This window comes from Nicotiana attenuata, chromosome 1 (genome assembly GCF_001879085.1).
Source record: "Nicotiana attenuata strain UT chromosome 1, NIATTr2, whole genome shotgun sequence".
Lineage (NCBI taxonomy): Eukaryota > Viridiplantae > Streptophyta > Magnoliopsida > Solanales > Solanaceae > Nicotiana > Nicotiana attenuata.
Window position 1 is genome coordinate 23,521,625 of NC_031989.1, and position 18,753 is coordinate 23,540,377.

Consider the following 18,753-nt stretch of genomic DNA (forward strand, 5'->3'; position numbering starts at 1 on the left):
CGGCACTCACACATCAAATAATACCAAACATCCTAAGGGGAAGTTCCCCAACACAAGGTTAGGCAAGCCACTTACCTCGAACCGCTCAAATCAACCCGATATCACGCTCTTGCCACGAGTATCCGACTCTGAATGGCCCAAATCTAATCAAACCAATTGCATAATGTAAATATAACTACAAGCAACCAATTTAACTAATAAAATCAAAGCTAGGGGGTAAGAAAATAGAAAAACGCCCAAAAATCCTCCCCGGGCCCACGTCTCGGAATCGGGTAAAAGTTACAAATTTAGAACACCCATTCACTCATGAGATCACTCGTCCAAAAATTATTCAATTCCGGCGCCTAAAACCCGATCAAAACCCAAAAATTCGATTGGGAAACTTTTCCCCCAAATTTCGATTTTTCCACTCAAATTCCTTGATTAAATGGAGGAAATTACTATAGATTGATGAAATATAAACGAAATAGGGTTAGGAATCGTTACCCACTCACTTCCTCTTCAAAATCCTCACAAAATTGCATTCTCCCGAGCTAAAAATCGAATTTGGTGTTATGAAATTTCAAACCCTCAAAATCTTCTTTTCTGCCCAGCGATTTCCGCTTCTGCGCTCATGGGACCGCATCTGCGGCTGCACATGCAGAAAAATCATCGCACGTGCAAAGGTCACTTATCCGGGCTGGGGTCGCATCTGCGGTCACTGGGCCGCATCTGCTGTCCACCAGCCGCACCTGCGGTTTTTGCTACAAAAGCCCATCTCCGCTTCTGCGGCTTCCAAGCCGCTTCTGCGGCACCGCACCTGCGGTCCAATATCTGCAGGTATGAAAACAACAGGTGCAGCAAATCTTCAGCCAAATGCCTAAGTCCCAAATCCATCCGTTAAGCATCCTAAACTCACCCGAGGCCCCCGGGACCTCAACCAAACATAATAACCAATCCTATAACATCATACTAACTTAGTAGAGCCCTCAAATAACATCGGACAACGCTAAAACCATGAATCACCCTCCTATCCAAACTTAATGAACTTGAAATCTCAAAATTCTACAACCGATGCCGAAACTAACCAACCATGTCCGATTGACCCCAAATTTTGCACACTAGTCATATTCACCACTACGGACCTATTTCAACTTCCGGAATTGGATTCCAACCCAGATATCAAAAATTTCACTATCGGCCCGAAACTCCAGAAAATTCAACTTTCGTCATTTCAAGCCTAAATAAGCTACGGACCTCCAAAACACAATCCGGACACGCTCCGGAGCCGTCTTCACATTGTTCCGATTACGGTCCAAATTCTAAGACTTAAAAACACTCCGAAACTCAACATGAACCATTCGGCAAATCACAATAGCCGAAAAAGACACGGGGAAAGCAGTTAACAGGGGATCGGGGCGTAAATTCTCAAAATGACCGGCCGGATCGTTACAACTTTAATTACTATTTGAGAAAATTAGGAAGAGTTGAGTTGTAAATTAACTAACTAAAAATGCATGAATAGAACAATAGAAAATATTTTATTTTTCACAAATATAATAAAAAGGTTTGGGGATCTTGACTTCACTTCTCGATTTGGTGCTAGATTTCCATGGCAAATCTAGATTTTGAATTTGCAGAGAAGAATTCTGTCATTCTAAGTTTAGATTTAATCGATTTCATCATGGCAAATCGAGACTTGGTGCATTGTCACGGCAGTAACGAATAATAGCTCGATCTTACACTTCTTTGTTGTATTTTTCTTGAATATTTATTTTTCTTTTTTCATATTGCGCACAACAATTCTTCTATAATTATGCCTGCAAAATAAAGTTAAAAATATGGAGGAAACATGATAATTTATATATTTTTATGAGAGAAATTATTTGGTCAACATCTGGCAAAATGCACTTATCAAATTCTTCCATACTTAAACTTTTACTCGTCCTCGAGGAAAGAATTTAGAAGATCAAGGCAACAAATAAGATAATTTATTCATTTATTTATTTGTGTTTCAATTTTTTTTCTTTTTCTTACAACGTTCGTAACTTCTCAATAAAAATTAAGAACATTTACTTGACATTTCAAAATTCTTTTGAACCTTCAAAAACTTGCTGCGTTTATACCTCCATTTTCACTCTGCAAATCTCAGTGCTAGAATGTGATGACCCAAAAGGTCATCTCGTGTTTTAGAACCCAATTCGGGGTTCCGAGGCCTTCAAACCTCATTTTTTCTTCTCCTCGATTTACGTGCGCAGTCCGGGCGCATTTCCGAAAAGCCTTTATGTGAAAATTTGAGAAAATATTAAGTTTTGCCTTTAAAATTGATTTAAGTTGACTTCGGTAAATATTTTGAGTAAATGGACTCGGACCCGTGCTTTGACGGTCTCGAAGGGTCCGTAGTAAAATATGGGATGTGGGCGTATGCCCGGAATTGAATTCCGAGGTCCCTAGGCCGAGAAATAAATTTTTGAAGAAAATTATTAAATTGGAAATATAATAGTTTTTAGAAATTGAATAATGTTTGAACTTGTTGGTATCGGGCCCGTATTGTGGTTCCGGATCCCGGTACAGGTCCGTTATAATATTTATACCTTATCGGTAAAAATTGGTGAGAAAGGGGACTGATTTGATGTGATTCGGACGTCCGGTTGTGAAAATAGGAATGTCAAGTGTTCTTAAGGATTTCACGCGTTTTGGTATTAAATCCGTAGTTTTAGATGTTATTTTGGTGATTTGATCGCACGGGCAAGTCCGTATGGTGTTTTTAGACTTGTGTGCATGTTTGGTTTGGAGCCCCGAGGGCTCGGGTGAGTTTCGGATAGGCTACGGGATGTTTTGGACTTAGGAAATCTACTGTGTTGATGTTTCTGGTATGACTGATGCTTTGTGCTTCGCGTCTGCGAAGCAACTCTCGCGAACGCGAAGTTCAAGCTGGGCTGGGGAGGGGTTTCTTCTACGCGAACGCGAGGCCTTGGTCGCGAACGCGGAGCACTAAGGGGTTAGCCCTTCGCGAACGCGATCGACCTTACGCGAACGCGTAGTGTATTGGAGGTGGGCTGGGGAAAATCATCGAGTTGCTTTTTGCGAACGCGGTCCCAGGCCCGCGAACGCGATGGTCAGGGGGGATGGACCATCGCGAACGCGAGCATCTCTTCGCGAACGAGAAGGCCCTTCTGGCCACAATGCATCGCGAACGCGATAGGTCCATCGCGAACGCGATGAAGACCTGTCCAGCGTTTTAAAAACAGAATCAAAAACGAGAATTGGCCATTCTTTCATATTTTCAAAAACAAGGAAGCTTAGAGGCGATTTTCAAGAGACAAGTTCTTCCCCAATGTGTTGGTAAATGATTCTAACTACATTCTTCCAATTACCCATTGTTTTTCATCAATTTTCAACCTAAAATCTAGGGTTTCCATGGTAGAAATTGGGGGTTTGGGTAGCCTTAGGGATTTTTGTATAATTGTGATTTAGACCTCGATTTGGGGTCAGATTCTGAAACTAATTACATATTTGGGCTCGTGGGTGAATGGGTTTTGGTCCGAACCTTGAGTTTTGACCAAGCAGGCCCGGGGTCGGTTTTTGACTTTTTGGGGAATTGTTGGGAAACTTATAATTATGTATTGGAAATGAGTTATTTAGCGATAACTGATATTATTAAGTTAATTATGATTAGACACGAGCGGATTGGAAGTGGAAACTAAGGGAAAAGCGGTATTTGAGGCTTGAGTTCGGCCGTGGAATCGAGGTAAGTATTGTGGCTAACTTTAGCTTGAGGGATTAGGTATTGTTGCCTTATTTGCTACGTATTTAGTTGATGAGTACGATGTATAGGTGAGGTAACGAGTATCTATACGTTGTTGTCGGGTCATAGCATGGGAGTGAGTCTTGTACTTGTGACTGTTGTATTTCTTTATACGTATTGTTCATGCTTAAACTGGTTATTCTTCATATTTAAACAAGTCTTATTATGTTTTCGTGATATTGGATATTGGTTGAATATTGACTCAAGTTAAGATTTATATTATGAAGATAAATGTTGAAACGAGGTTGGTTATTGATGATTCCTTGCTGGGTTGTTATTGTTTCTATTGTTTGGGTGAGGAAGAGTGTAAAGCACGAAGGGTGATGCCGTGCAAGATATTGTGAGTGAGTGTTAATGCACGAGGGTGATGTCGTGCCGTATTCTGATATCGATAATGCACGAAGGGTGATGTCGTGCCATGTTATGAGAGAGTTAATGCACGAAAGGTGATGCCGTGCCGTTTCTATTGTTTCTTAAGGTAAGGACGAGAGTAAAAGCACGAAGGGTGATGCTGTGGCATTCTTATCTGATTTATATAGCGAGGTTGAGAGTAAAAGCACGAAGGGTGATGCCATGCATTTTCCATTACTGTATTTACTTGTTGTTACTAATTCAAGGGGTACTAGCTGTTTAAATTCTCTACTGTTGTGATTCTTTATTTTTGCATCCCCTCAGCATGTTATCCCCTTCCCGTTATTATCTGTTAAACATTCGTTATTGTTATTTTCTCGTATATGATTTAACTGCACAGGTTCATGTTATTTGTCGTGTCTTAGCCTCGTCACTACTTCGCTTAGGTTAAGCTCGGCACTTACCAGTACATGGGGTCGGTTGTACTGATACTGCACTCTGCACTTTCTGTGCAGATTTCAGTGCCAGAACCTCGTTGATTAGAGTTGGGTTGCTGCTTTCAGTCCATCAGGAGACCCAAGGTAGATCTGCCGGCGTTTGCACACCCTGGAGTCCCCTTCTCTCTATCTTATTTTATCCTGTTTTTCTTCATTTCAAGAACAGATGTATTTTCTTTAAACCAGTATTTGTAGAAACTCTTAGAAGTTCGTGGATTGTGACACCAGATCCTTGGGTAGTCATGTATTAGTGTTTTAAACTGTTATAAAACTTCCGCACTTCTTATTTGTTTAGTTTAATTTATTGATAATTACTATTTTGGGTTAGTGATTAGCGTGTTAAATCTTTATCTGTTGGCTTGCCTAGCACTCTAAGAGTTAGGCGTCATCACGATCCCGACGGTGAAAATTCCGGGTCGTGACATAGAATTCTTCGACTTTCAAAAAATATTAAGAATATCAAAACCAATTATTTACGATAAACTATAGGCTTGACTTTCTTGTCAATCTCCACTAATGTAGATCAATGCTGAATTCAGAATCTTTTAAGACTTTTATTGGCTTGTAATGTTAGGATACGTGCTTTTAGGATACAAGGATATTTCAGAGTGACTTAACTTTTTCCTGGCTTGATATTGCAAGAAGGTCAGAGCTGATTATAAGGGTTCCAATTCTACGCCCTCGTTTTATTGCAAATAAAAAGAATACACATATATTCTTCTTCTTTTTTCTTTTCTTTTTTTGATTCGTTTCAGTAACTTTGTTGGATCTTTTTTTTCTTTTCTTTTCTTTTTCCAAATAAAAAGACACCCAAATAATTTATCATCACACTCTGTTCATAAATCACTATCTTCAAATAGTCTTTACCAAGTCCAAAAAAATAACGAAAGGGAACAAAAATACATCTTTTTTTTTTATACAAAATGGAGTTTGTACGAAGAATGTAATTTTCTTTTCTTTCATTTTGACTTTGGGTTATGAGGTTTGAATGAGAAAAATAATTAAGGCTCAAAGTTTGGACTCTTAAGATAATTTTTGTTTGGTAGGTAATAGAAAGGCTCAATCGATCCAAAGATAGCCTAATTCATTTTTCAAAATCAGCATTTTTCTAGGATTTCGCCTTGACCAACAATAGAGGTAAGCTGTAGCTATCAAAATTCATGATTCTCATATGCCATAATTCCCCCGGAAATCAAAAATTCATTACATGGAGTATTTACATTTGCAAATATAGAGGCACAAAGTTAGAAGTTTGCAAAAGCTATAATGAATTTGAAATGCTCAATCTGTTTCTGCCCAAAATTTACTGATAGCTATTCATGTGTAAGATTTTTTTTAACACATATAAAGACAAAGTTCTAACAAAATGGCATAATAAAGAGACTTTGCCAAAAAACATGTGTGAAGCAGTTATGCAAAAGTTTGAAACTATTAGAAGAACTCAAAATAAAGTGACAAAAAGATGTGTATAATTTGTCTTTGTCACATAAAAATCATAGAAACTGAGTGCCAAAGTCTATGAGAATGCATTATACTTTGGCATTATCACATAAAAGACCACAAAATATACTGCCAAAATACATGAGATTTGATCACACTTTCCCATAGATGTGTAAAGTTTTGCACTGTCATATAAAAAACCTCAAAACAAAATGCCTAAATCTATGAGAATACATCACACACTAACATTGTCACATAAAAAACCACAAAACAGAGACCCAAAATACATGAGAATGCATCACATTTTCCGTGAGAGTTTGGCATTATATTAAAAGCAATAGGTAGGACCAACTTTAAAGGTAGCATCAGTTCTTTTAGGCTATTTACAAGCTGCCTTTAGTGAGTTATTTACTTAACAAAAAGAGATACCTCACCTGAAGCATGTCAAAGTCCCTATCTTCCTTAAACAACCAAAAACATAAGAACCATCATCATCCCATAAACAAAATAACAGTACACCTATATCACTCTAAAAGTGCAAAGCTAGTAAGAGAAACTTTTACCATCCCCGACTTTTGGATCGTTCATTCTCCTGAATGAACAATTCAAGAGTTAGTGTGGCTCGTCTTGGTGCCATTATGTTGGAAGAATTGAAGCTCGGCATAAATTTCACCAAACTCAGGACGTCGAGAAAGGACCGAAGGTCTTTCATTGAAGAAGTTAGAAGGACTGCCAATGGTAGTTAAGTCATGAAAGCACGACACCTCTAAAAAAGGATGACTGATGTATGACATTGGAAATGCAGTAGATACTTCTCCTCTTTCTGAAAACACTATAGGAGGTTGTGACGCCATTGACATAGAGAGTCCCTGGGCTGGATGTAGACTGATACCTTCGCCATTAAAGCTGCTCATGCCTGGATCTGTAACAAAATATGGCTGAAAATTTGGTATGTTAGAATTTCTTACTGCATTAGCAACATTCCACATTAAGTTTCCCATCATCTGGATCGTCGGAAATGTGTAGGCAACTTGATTCTCTAGAGTTTGGCTAATAATTTTTTGACTAGATCTCGTCTGTGCCAACTCTGTCATGACATGAGTTATCCTCGTTACCTACTCGTTCTTAAACGTATCCCAATTTCTTGTCCTTCTCTTGTTTTAGAAATATTTGTTGCAGACAAGTAAGAATATCTGATGAGACAGTCGCAGGGGCAATGTTAGTTTCCGTTTGCATAGGTTGCACATTAGTTTCTAATTCTGGACTTTCGGAACTTGTTTGGCCATGTGAGGCTCTTTTTTCAATGCCTCGCGGAGGTTGTAATGCAGAAAGATAACTTTGATCAATAGCATAATTACTTTGAACCCTCCTAAATTTACTCATTTCAACATTAAACATTTGTGCGAGGCGAGTAATGGTTGATGGAAAAACAAACATTTAGACTCATTTGAAAACCGACTAGCAATAATTCCATCACCAATCATTCTTCCGACATTTATAGGTAGACTTTCCTGAATTGCATATAACAACATTACCCTTTCCAGATTGTACTTAGATGTATTCTGATAAGGCATTTGTCGAGAACTAACAAATTTTATCCCATGTTCTAGCAGTTTCTAGCATACATGATCCAGCGACACTCCAGGAATTCTTATAATAACTCCTAACACCATCTGGACAGAGTTCTTTAAAAGCTTCCGCCATAAATATTTCATCTTTCCCGTCAATTTTAATTACATTTTCTCCATCATTAATGTCCTTCAAATTATATAGATCATTCAGAACTACGGAGTTGAAGGGAATAATCTTACCTCTAATTTTCGAAGTTCTCTCAGATTTATTGATATTGGCGTAGAACTCAAGAATGATTTTAGCAACATAATCACCTGGATTCTGCTTCCCAACCTAAAGATCGAACATTTTCTAGAATCTTGGTTGCAAGAGACCCATCTGTTTGGGGAAAAGACCATTTCACATTCTTCTGCAAAAGACTTTTTGGTCTCCAAAAATCTCTGCACTAAAGAGTCAAGATTTTCACTTTGTAAGCCCATATGTGAGAAAGTTCTTTTCAAGGATGTCATTTTTCTTTTCTGTTTATTTGGGTGTTGAAATGGTGGAATTGATAATTAAAATATGGTGTTTTGGTGAGGGTGGACTGATGATGACATGAGAAAGTTACAGTGGTGAGAGGTGAATATGGTGAAGATTTTCTTGGGAAAGAGATGAAATGGGTGAAAACTTAAACGTTTGAAGTGCTCTCTTTACTTTCTGAGATTTTGTGGTAAACTTGAGGCATTTTTATTAGAAAAATATCATAGAAAATTGTTTCCTTGAGAACGATATGTCTAGAAATGGATTTGATTTACCCAATTAGTATGAGTCCTTATGATAACAAAATTTGGGTTGTTGTGTCTAGTTTTTTCACGATCCAAAATCCACTAAAGATCGTGATGGCGCCGGGCACCATTGTCAGGCAAGCCAACACCAATTTACTAGTAATTTCTTGTTTTAATATTTTCGAAATCGTTTGTTTAATACAATAAGTAATGAATCTCACTGGATAGATATTGATGTCTTTAACAAACTTAATATTAAATAATCCCATAATCATCCCAGAACCCGGTGTCACAAGTGCATGAGCTATCTCTAGAAAATAATATAATACAACAACTGTCCGGAATACAAATAGGACAGAAAGTAAATATGGAAATCTGAAAGAGACTCTGCTGGCTGCGGGTCGTCTTGAGAAGTGCAGCTCACCTAAGTCTCCATCTCAACCATGCTGCTACGCCCACTAGGCCGCTAAAGATACATGTGCCTGTGCAACAAAAATGCACAGCAAGTGTAGCATGAGTACGAAAACAGCGTGTACTCAGTAAGTATCCCGCCTAATCCCGAAGAAGTAGAGACGAGAGGTCGACTTCGACACTTACTAGTGGTCCAATGATGATACACAATTAATATAATAAAATCAAGAATTTTTATAAAGCATGGTTGTAACTCAACAGAATGAAACAAGCAAACAATTCTTTTATTCATAGGGAAATTTTCAAATTTCGTTTTCACCAAGTATACATTTATTCTCAAACCAGGGAGTGACAATATCAACTTCAATGAATTTCAAGGCAAGCAATACAAGCATGCGCTAATCATGCCGAGGTCGTACGGCCCGATCCAACAATATTTAAACTGTGCACTGCCAGAGGGTCGAATGGCGCAAACCATAGATACATCTATTTAATCTGCCGAGGCTTTCGGCCCGTTCCACAATAGATAAACACATTCAAACAGTCAAGTCAATAATTCATCAAGGAGCAATTATTCAGGAAAATGCAAGTTTCTATTTTAAAAGTCAAGAAATGATATCTAGCCTTCTAGAAATTCATTTACACGTTCGATATGTTTTAAGCATTTTTAAATTTGTCAACAAGGTTGCAAATATTACAAGTAAAGCATGCTTTTGGGCCCTAAACTACCCGGACTTAAGCATAATAGTAGCTACGCACGGACTCTCGTCACCTCGTGCGTACGTAGCCCCCACAAATAGGAGCACATAACCAATTAACTCACCTATGGGGACAGTTCCCTCTTACAAGGTTAGAAAGGAGACTCACCTCACTCCGAAGTTCCATAACCGGCATTCCACGCCCTTTCGAAGACTCAAATTGATGCACAACGTTCCAAAACTAGCCAATAATTATGTAAACCTATTAATACATGTTCAATTACTCATAATAATCCAATTCATAATAATTTCTAACCCCGATCGAAAAGTTGACAAAAAATGCCCTCGGCCCCACGTGCCCGGATTCCGAAATTTTTCGAAGATAAAGTTTACCCATAACCTCACAAACTCAAATGTATAATTTACTCTCAATTTCATACCCAAAATCGTGGTCAAAATCCAAAAATACAAATTCTAGGTCTTTCCACCAAAACCCCAAGTTTCTACCCATTTCCATACTTTAATCCGCAATAAACCATGTATTTAACTTACAAGAGGTGGGATGAACTTACCTCATGATTGATGATGAAATCCCTCTCTTCAAAGGCTCCGAAATCGCCCAACCAAAGTAAAAATGTGTGAAAAATGATCCAAAACTCGTTCCTTAAAGAACACACTGCCGAGCCCGACCTCTCGCACCTGCGGTCCACCTGCCGCTTCTGCGGCTCCGCACCTGCGGAAATTTCCATTGCATGTGCGGTCTCTGCTAACTCGCCCACGTCCGCTTCTGCGGGGCTAGGACCGCTTCTACGGAAGCTGCGTCGCACCTGCGCCCCAGCCAAGCCCAGCCATTTTCTGCTTCTGCGACACCAATGCCGCTCATGCGGCTCGCCAAAACCTCACAGGTGCGGTTACACCAGATACCAGCTGCTTCAATCCTTCTTCAATTCCAAATTTGATCCGTTAACCATCCGGAATCCACACGAGTCCCCCGGGACCCCAACCAATCATACCAACCAGTCTTATAACATAATGCGGACCTGCTTGAGGCCTCAAATCATATCAAACAACGCTAAAATCATGAATCGACCTCCAATCCAAGCTTAATGAACTTTAGAATTTCAAACTTCTACATTTGATGCCGAAACCTATAAAATCCCGTCCGATTGACCCCAAATTTTGCACACAAGTCGTATTTGACATTACGAACCTACTCCAACTTCCGGAATAGGAATCCGACCCTGATATCAAAAATTCCACTTCCGGTCAAACTTCTCAAAAACCTTCAAATTTCTATCTTTAGCCAAATGACTCCAAAACGGCCTACAGACCTCCGAATTCACTTCCGATCGCGCTCCCAATACCAAAATCACCATACGGAGCTATTCCCAGATTCGGAATCCCAAACGGACATCGATAGCACTGAAATGCACTTCAACCCAAATTTATGAAATTCTTCCAAAAATGCTGACTTCCACAATAGGCGCCAAAACGCTCCCGGGTCACCCAAAACCCGATCCGGGCATACGCCAAAGTCCGAAATCGTCATACGAACCCGTTGGAACCTTCAAATCCCGATTTCGAGGTCGTTTACTCCAAAATCCAACCTTAGTCAATTCTTTCAACTTAAAACGAAATGAGAATTCTCTTTCCAAATCAACTCCGAACTTCCCGAAATTCAATTCCGACCATGCGTACAAGTCATAATACCTGAAGTGAAGCTGCTCATGGCCTCAAATTGCCGAACGACGCACTAGAGCTCAAAACGACAGGTCGGGTCGTTACATTCTCTCCCACTTAAACATACGTTCGTCCTCGAACGTGCTAGGAACTGCGTTGGAGTTGTCTGAAATCACAGTTAAACACCTCGTGCAGCTATCCGTGCTACCACCCCTCAGTTGAGCACATTAGCTCGAGCAAATATGAAGATATTCTCTTTTATCCAAACAAATGAGCCTTGGAGCCCAGTTTCAACATCCAAAATTCTCTGCCAGGACCGCTTATAATATAGGAATACCGTATCAATCACTACGCCATGTACCAGAACATGACTGCATACCTTTGCCGAATTCTCACCATGCACCACATCATCCGCAGGACCATAATAACATTCTCTGATCATAATAACCGACATTCCCCGAATCCGATGCTCACAATGCACCTCATGACATGTATAAGTCTTGTCCCAATTCTTACAATACTGCCACGACGGAGGAGACGCGTAGAAATTCATAACCAACTGTCAAGTCAACAAATCATTGAGGCTACACTCCTGACAAGAGCATTACCTCATTCTGAACCAAATAATGATCTTTGCTCTTTAATATACTTCATACAATCCGATTGCACTGATCCTAGTCCAATAACCTTTTCTCACCCAGTACGAACTGCTCAGGCAACAGGCCACCCCAGACATGACCAAAAGTCTCATATGATGCCACAATGTGCCAATAGGCTACCAACTCAAAAGTGATACATAAGAAAGACGAGCTCTGGAAGGGACTACTCCACTCACGCAGCTAATATGAACTTTCCTCAGAAAATGGAAACAAAACACACAAAATAGAATATAAGGGACTGTAATCATCATCACACTGTTGCAGCGTGCAACCCGATCCAAACAACATACCCATGGCGGCGTGCCACCCGATCCACACATAAAATTCACATAAGGAGATACACATCGAGCTAAATTGCTCGTTACAACAAAATATGGAATATCGGCCACAAGCACGCTAAGTGCATAATACCATCCCTGAGGGGATATATAGCGCCATAAGCTAACAAACTCAAGCACAACTGAGGTGCGATATATGTTCTGAAACTAAAGATCCATCCTGCTCATATAACACCATCACTACGCGGAACCTCAACACATAAGAAAATTACCGAGCCGTTCACAACTCACGCGGCACAATATAGCATTACGTGAAATAGCCAACGACGAATTAACATCCAACGTACGAATACTCCTCCATAAGGGGCGCTATGCTGAGGTGAATACATTCGGCTTGATATAGAGCCCATATTCATATTTAAATCCATCCACAAACCTCAAGTCGATTCTGATCGCACTGAAATAGGCTAATAACCTTCCCTGGGCCCATAATAACCCCATTTGTCTCATAACACACAAGAACAACCATCATAGCCAGAGCAATATTCCACAGTCCACAACCCAATAAATCTAGTGCCCTCCAGGCATAAATTCTCAAATTAGTGATAATACCACCATCTTCATACTTGGTTTAAACTTTTAATCAATCAAGTGACTGCATGTCACACTTATACAATCTTCCCGCGAGATACGCTTCCACGATCTCATGCACCAGGTAATAAGTCTGCACTTCCATACCTCCGCCCACACCAATGCTGTAAAGCAAATCGAGAATCCGTAACCAGGATGCAAAGCCTCCTACACAAACACCGATCTCAGGTGACGTTGAAGACAATACCAGCTTACTCTAAACATCCAAATCCCTTTCCCGCTCATCCGAGCTCGTGACATCCTTGTCAACACCTAACCGCAACCTTGATCCTTACTTCCAAACTTCATATCGCTCACTGCACCAAACATGCCAATATGCGATACTACCAGAATTTCATCATAACAACTGAATCACTAGTAGGGTAAACACTTCATCATATAAACACTTTTTACTTAACTCATTCTGAGAGAACCATAGCAACACACGAGTAATATCTTCATGACCGTAGAATATGCAATCTTCAAGTAGTGGTCAAAGCCACCATAGCCCTTCCGGGATTCGCCTACACATAACAGGCCATAATACTAGAAAACTTCCGAATAAAATCAATTATGGCGGCCGACAAGCCTCACACGTACCGTCACAAATCACTTGCGTACTTTAATCACACTGAAGGAACTGATCACTGCCACCAGTATGCCAATTCAACCATGGCTAACCAATCCAACCTCTTCCAATTTATCCTTAATTGCCTTAGAATAATAATAACTTCCTTCAACACATAACGCACTCAACCCGCACTTATCCCGAGTGGCCTTGTAACACGAGACCATGCTGTCTCAAATCCCGCGAACCACCTCATAACTTCCTTGTGCGCATATTCACATCTCAACTGTTACATCCATTCTGATACTTCCTCTACGCATTCGAAGTCATTTTCTCTCATTCCCCCAAATGTTACACTGTAAGCCGAAGATAACATAGAACCTTCGAAGCCTCTTTTCATAATCTACTGCAAAAGCTCGATTCATAACTATACTTAAGGGCTCGAAATCATTAGGCACCACACTTTAACTTTTGAATCCACTAGGACCGTTGTTGAGAGCCACCCACTCTTACTTGGTCCCGAATATAATCAACTCCATGAATCTTCTAGCACATGAACACCCTCTCGATGAAGCACCCGGCCGAATCACTTTCCTTGAAACTCACGTCTACACCAAGCGTAAATCCTGAGTCTTACCAAGCCTGAACATGAGCCAATAAGGCCAACGATAGCACACCTTTATCAAATCCTCTGCTCAAATTACCACTTATATTCTTCTCCCTTAGCCGAAATAGCCCATCAATGTGCCAATAACCAGAAATCTCACAAATAGACGACCATGCAATCCAACCGTAGGCGGTAGGACTCTCCCACTTATCTTGAGGCCACTATTACACAACTCTGGAACCCACCTAGATTCTTTATCTCTTATTGACATGACCTTGCGCAATTGAACTGCCAGATTCCTTGAGATCCTTCCGTTAGTATTTCATGAACACTCAGAATCTCTAGCAACATTCACACATTAGACCTCTTACCGAATAGCCAGTAAAATGCTTTGCAGGAGCTTCACCATCCACGCGACCGCTGACCCGCTCACAGGAGATAACCCACCTGGGCCCGTGCTCATCCCCCAGCTGCACAAGTCCATTCTCTCCTCGTGGGCATCAACAAATGTGCGACAATATCTTCCAATTCAAAGTTATGTTGTATCCTTCTTCATATCAAGCAGCTCCTTTCTGTCATATCAAATTTCCCGCCGTATGCTAGCCAATATTTCAAATTAAGCTCGTAGACCCAATCACCGTCCACTAAAATTGCCAAATCACTCCAAACTTTCCTCAAGGGTGTAGTTATCCTGCCACTGAATCCACGTGTTGCTCTGCCACTCTCCCACTTTGGCCAAACCCTCTCCTTTAAGCAACTATTCGACTTCCGCTTCTTACACTTGGCCTTCCATAAATTTAACCACCGCATGACACTTTCCACATGTCCTTCATCATCCTTCACCGCTCAGCTGATGCCTTAGATAAAAATCTAGCTCAGTAGCTCTTGAACCAATAGACCGCTACTAACTTTAAACCTCTCCGGAGATCATCTCTTCTCGATCCATCGGCATAAAAAACATCGATTCAATCCTGAACCACAGTACCCCGCGATCTCTGACAGCCGCTTCTGCGTTGCTATCTTACAATATCCTGCCCCAAAGGCAAACTGTAGAAGGTCTTAACACCGACGAACTTAGTACATTCAACAAGGACAACGGCACCTCCTCACAGATGAAAATTTCACCACGCTCGCAAATACCTAGCCTCGTTACTCCATCAACCCAAATCTGAACATTCTTAGCCCGATTGCCTTTCCCCCGCCGGGAATAAAATATCGAATCTTTAAATCATGCACCGAGTAAACTTCCCTTCAAGTCATTCACTGCCCCGACACATAGGCAAGCATCCTACCATCACATCAATACTGCGCGACAATCGTTCATAAGTGCCATGGCAACTTGTGCCTAGCCTCAGAGCTCTTAGAAGTACAGCTACTGAGCTGAAACGACAGAATATCCTTCCACAAGGCGACGACAATGGTTCAAACAACCACGCATGGAGAAATATCCCGCACCACATTCGTAGTACCATTACAATTACTCACTCACCGGTTTGTGACCAGCGGTTTGCCTTGCATAAGATTGAGCGGGAAGGAAATGAAGGCATAAGCCTCAAAGGGAATCGAATCGCATGATGAGGAAATCAAGAAGGGAAGTGCTCCTAACACCCCTATAGCCTCCCGAAAATAAGTACAGACGTCTCCGTACCGATCCGCGAGACTCTACTAGACTTGTTCATGACTCGTGAGACCTAAGGGAACCTAGTAACCATGTTGTCACGACCCAAAATCCACTAAGGGTCGTGATGGCGCCAGACACCATTGTCAGGAAAGCCAACACCAATATACTAGTAATTTCTTGTTTTAATATTTTCGAAATCGTTTGTTTAATACATTAGACAATAAGTAATGAATCTCACTGAATAGATATTGATGTCCTTAACAAACTTAATATTAAATAATCCCATAATCATCCCAGAACCCGGTGTCACAAGTGCATAAGCTATCTCTAGAAAATAATATAATACAATAACTGTCCGGAATACAAATAGGACAGAAAGTAAATATGGAAATCTGAAAGAGACTCTGCTGGCTGCGGGTCATCTCGAGAAGTGCAGCTCACCTAAGTCTCCGTCTCAACCATGCTGCTACGCCCACTAGGCCGCTAAAGATACATGTGCCTGTGCAACAAAATACACATCAAGTGTAGCATGAGTACGAAAACAACGTGTACTCAGTAAGTATCCCGCCTAATCTCGAAGAAGTAGAGACGAGAGGTCGACTTCGACACTTACTAGCGGTCAATTAATGATACGCAATTAATATAATAAAATCAAGGATTTTTATAAAGCATGGTTGTAACTCAACAGAATGAAATAAGTAAACAATTCTTTTACAGGGAAATTTCCAAATTACGTTTTCACCAAGTATACATTTATTCTCAAGCGGGGGAGTGACAGTATCAACTTCAATGAATTTCAAGGCAAGCAATACAAGCATGCGCAAATCATGTCGAGGTCGTACGGCCCGATTCAATAATATTTAAACTGTGCACTGCCAGAGGTTGAATGACGTGAACCATAGATGCATCTATTTAATCTACCGATGCGTTCGACCCGTTCCACAATAGATAAACACATTCAAACAGTTAAATCAATAATTCATCAAGGATCAATTATTCAAGTAAAGGTAAGTTTCTCATTTAAAAGTCAAGAAATGATATCTAGCCTTCTAGAAATCCATTTACACGTTCGATATGTTTTAAGCATTTTTAAATTTGTCAACAAGGTTGCAAATATTGCAAGTAAAGCATGCTTTTGGGCCCTAAACTACCCGGACTTAAGCATAATAGTAGCTACGCACGGACTCTCGTCACCTCGTGCGTACGTAGCCCCCACAAATAGGATCACATAACCAATTAACTCACCTATGGGGACAATTCCCTCTTACAAGGTTAGAAAGGAGACTCACCTCGCTTCGAAGTTCCATAACCGGCATTCCACGCCCTTTCGAAGACTCAAATTGATGCACAACGTTCCAAAACTAGCCAATAATTATGTAAACCTATTAATACATGTTCAGTTACTCATAATAATCCAATTCATAACAATTTCTAACCCTGATCGAAAAGTTGACAAAAATGCCCTCGGCCCCACGTGCCCGGATTCCGAAATTTTTCGAAGATAAAGTTTACCCATAACCTCACGAACTCAAATGTATAAATTACTCTCAATTTCATACCCAAAATCATGGTCAAAATCCAAAAATACAAATTCTAGGTCTTTCCACCAAAACCCCAAGTTTCTACCCATTTTCATACTTTAATCCGCAATAAACCATGTATTTAACTTACAATAGGTGGGATTAACTTACCTCATGATTGATTATGAAATCCCTCTCTTCAAAGGCTCCAAAATCGTTCAACCAAAGTGAAAATGTGTGAAAAATGAGCCAAAACGCGTTCTTTAAAGAACACACTGCCCAGCCCGACCTCTCGCACCTGCGGTCCACCTGCCGCTTCTGCGGCTCCGCACCTGCGGAAATTTCCATCGCTGGTGCGGTCTCAGCTAACTCGCCCATGTTCGCTTCTGCGGGCCAGGACCGCTTCTGCGGTCTCGCTTTTGCGGAAGCTGCGTCGCACCTGCGCCCCCAACCAAGCACAGCCATTTTACGCTTCTGCGACACCAATGCCGCACCTGCGGCTCTGCACCTGCGGCCAAAACCTCGCAGGTGCGGTTACACCAGATACCAGCTGCTTCAATCCTTCTTCAATTTCTAAATCTGATCCGTTAACCATCCGGAATCCACCCGAGGCCCCCGGGAGCCCAACCAATCATACCAACCAGTCTCATAACATAATGCGGACCTGCTTGAGGTCTCAGATCATATCAAACAACGCTAAAATCATTAATCGACCTCCAATCCAAGCTTAATGAACTTTAGAATTTCAAACTTCTACATTCGACGCCGAAACCTATCAAATCCCGTCCGATTGACCCCAAATTTTGCAAACAAGTCATATTTGACATTACGGACCTACTCCAACTTTCGGAATCAAAATCCGACCCCGATATCAAAAATTCTACTTCCGGTCAAACTTCTCAAAAACCTTTAATTTCTATCTTTAGCCAAATGACTCCAAAACGACCTACAGACCTCCGAGTTCACTTCCGATCGCGCTCCCAATATCAGAATCACCATACGGAGCTATTCCCAGACTCGGAATCCCTAACGGACATCGATAGCACTGAAATGCACTTCAACCCAAATTTATGAAATTCTTCCAAAAATGCTGACTTCCACAATAGGCGCCAAAACACTATCGGGTCACCCAAAACCCGATCCAGGCATACGCCCAAGTCCGAAATCGTCATACGAACCTGCTGGAACCTTCAAATCCCGATTTCGAGGTCGTTTACTCAAAAATCTAATCTTAGTCAATTCTTTCAACTTAAAGCTTTCGAAATGAGAATTTTCTTTCCAAATCAACTCCGAACTTCTCGGAATTCAATTCCGACCATGCGTACAAGTCATAATACCTGAAGTGAAGCTGCTCATGGACTTAAATTGCCGAACGACGCGCTAGATCTCAAAACTACCGGTCGGGTCGTTACAAGTTTGTTCTCCCTTTTTTTTAAATAATTTATTTTTTCTAATTTCTATTTTAAGAGACAATATATATAATATGTAACTCAAAGTAGCCAAAATAAAACACTAACAAGAGGCAAAAATATTGAAACATGATTTTTTTTTCTTACTTTACTTTTATATAGTACATATCAATACATATACTATAAATTGAACATATATGTAATAAACTCATCTAATGAAAGAGATCTTCTTCTCTTTTTTTAATTATATATATATATATA